At 42.6% G+C, this 2,966-nt stretch overlaps 1 long non-coding RNA gene across 1 annotated transcript in view; it reads right to left on the reverse strand.

Annotated features, from left to right (window-relative positions):
* Nucleotides 1-2,141, reverse strand: part of LOC137992429 (uncharacterized) — an 18,914-nt gene extending 16,773 nt beyond the window's left edge. The window contains exon 1 of the long non-coding RNA XR_011121688.1: nucleotides 1,843-2,141. This is a non-coding gene — a long non-coding RNA (uncharacterized lncRNA). The remainder of the gene's footprint in view (nucleotides 1-1,842) is intronic.
* Between the last annotated feature and the right edge of the window lie 825 nt (nucleotides 2,142-2,966).

Genomic DNA, 2,966 nt, shown 5'->3' on the forward strand with positions numbered 1-2,966 from the left:
AAAGAAACCAATAAGCCACAAATGAGTTGACAAGTCACAGCTACATCAAATACAGAGCAGGAGAATTGTCAATAATTTAAAAAAGTGGATGAGCCAGACATTAAAGGAGAGCGGTGCCTGAATTATGTGCTGCTGAAAATCAATAAAATGGAAAAGGAAATGCCCCTTTAACCAAATGTGCTATTTGCACAAATTGTAGAACCTGAAGGGGACTGTGCCAAAGTAATCACAAAGTTTGGATTTATCACTACAAACAGACTCAGCAAAAAAAAAGAGAGCTTTGTAAGACTAACCACAAACAATGTATTTTCACAAGTAACTGTCAACTTTAAAACAAGTATTTGGGGTTTTATAAAATACTCATGATTTAAGCGACACTAAGTTCATCCACTCACCTCTAAGGCCAATTTACTTACTAAAATATTAGTGACATGTACTTGCTAATAATTGATGGGTTTTTGTTGATGTTTCCTAATTTCAATTTCAACCTTGACTAGTTTAAAATAAACCGGAAATTAAAATTAACCTGAATTTAAATTTAACTGTAACATGTATATGCAGGGTTTTCAATCAGAATTTTAGTAGGCCGCAAAACCTGAGAAGTCAAAGGTGGTGGAAAATTACCCGTTTGTGGTACAGTGTAATAGGGAGCTTAAGCCTGCGCATTTTTGACGTGCAGATGGCAACCGGAAGAGAACATTTTGCATGCCAGGGCAGTGGTGTCTCCCAGATTTTTATACTAATCATCTCTATTGGAGAAAAGATACTTGGCAATGTAAATGTGGTTGTGTGAAGACAACTTAAAAGGGAAAACAGCTCACTTCTGGATGCCGTCTGCGTCTTAGAAACACAGATGCTTAAGCTCCCTAATGCACCGATCAAACTTCAACATCCCCCCCCCCCCCTACCCCCGGCATTTGACTATCTTCTGTGCCTGATAGAAAAAGTCTGCATACAAGCCAAGTGGCCCATCAGGCCAGAGCTTATCCCGGTTTCCATGGCATGAAGAGACCAGGAGTATTTCTACTCCTCCCTGGATGGGATGCCAGTCCACCGCAGGGTTACCCCCAGCATTTCGCCGGTACCCATTTATACACCTGGGCGGAGAGAGGCACCATGGGAGTAAAGTTTCTTGCCCATTAGAACACAACACAATGTTCCCCCGGCCAGGACCCGAACCCAGACCATTCGCTCCGGTGTCTAGCACACTAACCATGAGGCCACCACGCCTCCCACTGTGCCCGGGGAGTGGGGAATTTGACCTTTCCCTGCGTGGGGTGGGGAAAATTGAACCGGAAGTGTCAGGTTTCAAATGATTCTTTTTTGGGCCCTGAAGTCACTAACAGCCATAAAACACGTGTTTGGACGAGATGGAACAGTTTAAAGGGACAGATGTAGCATTTGTGATCGATTGGCTTACCAAAAAGGTCTTCAAACGATCTTTATTACAGATGGCAGGAGCCGACGACAATTGTTCTTTACTAGGGTATGACAGAAAAATACGACAATAGGGTAGGGCATTTGAACACCATTTTGGCCCGAGGGGGCGGGAATTTGAACGATCCAATCTTCAAAAGTTCAAATGCCCGGGCTTTGTCCGAAGGCGAGGGGGATATTGATGTTTCGGGTAGATCGTCGCATAATATCAAGGTCGTAACGAGGTATATTTTTCGTAACTGATCCCACATTTTTACCCAAAATTTTCATCCCGATCCCACGCGTTGTGATTCCAGATCGCAGGTCTTTGATCCCTGATCCCGGCCCTTTTCAGGCCTTTGACTTCGTTACGACCCTGCAATATTACAATGGCTGGGTGTTTACGGTATTTTGCGGTCCATTTACCTGGCTAACTCCTTTGAGAGACTCCTTTGTTATCCTGCCCCATGAATATGCTTGAGGCTGCCGCTCAATCTGGTTTTCTTTGCCCATGCGATACAAACTCACAATTCCTTTTATGATACCCATGTTCGACTCTGGATATGAGCGGCCTTACAACTCCTTCGTCAGCTAAAAACATGCTGCGAGCAAAAGGCAATCTGAAAGGTGAACCGATTCGAGACAATCTGGTCTTATCTCCCCGTTAATTTGCTTTGGAACCCGTAAGCACTTGCGTAAATATTGCGCCCAATATTAAAACTGATCCATTTGGAGTCTTTTCTAGGCTACCAGTTACCCGTGATGCATTTTGGCAAATTTCAACGATTATTTGACAACATTTTGTGAGGCCCTTCCCCAGGTGGAGGGGGTGGGGGGTCCTTGCCTTTAAATATTTGCTTGTGTTGCCTTGTTGAATGTTCTGTTCTTTCATTGGCCCTGAAAAAGCCCCTATGGGGAGAGGTCAATATTAAAGGCCCACCTTCAACCGACAGGCATTACGAGCCGTGGAACAATTTTCTTATATGAAAATACAGCCAAAGCTGAAATTCATCCAATAAGATTGCTACGACAAGCAATGCGATTTTCCACAACAAAAACAAACAGTCGCGCTATCTTAGTCAACCGTCAAAACACTAAAAGACGTCTTTGCGTCAATGACGACCAAAAAATATTGCTGTAGGTTTGTTGCTGATAACCTGAAGTGCACTGAAGCTATTCTTTGTTGCAGTTTACACCCAAGGATGGAGAGGATGGAAATGAATTGAAACTTGAAAAAACTGGCCAGCTTTTTCAAGTTTGGAGACGATGTCTTCAGAAAGTCGCCAAAAATTAAATAAAAACAGCTGTTTGTGTCATAAATACATTTCATATCTTCTCAGTGGGTTGTCAGGAATGTTGCACGTGTGACCTAAAGTACTCATTTAAATCTTTACCCAGGTTTGACCAAAAAAACAGCATGGCAGTGCCCCTTTAAGTATGTATGTAAACTTTTTCCCAGCTTTTTGATACCCAAAAATTTGTTCCCTTGTTTCCTAAAATATTTTGACATGGTTCCCCCTTTCCTCATTTCAAATTAGCCATGTTCTCTT

Source organism: Montipora foliosa, chromosome 2 (assembly GCF_036669935.1).
Source record: "Montipora foliosa isolate CH-2021 chromosome 2, ASM3666993v2, whole genome shotgun sequence".
Taxonomy (NCBI): domain Eukaryota; kingdom Metazoa; phylum Cnidaria; class Anthozoa; order Scleractinia; family Acroporidae; genus Montipora; species Montipora foliosa.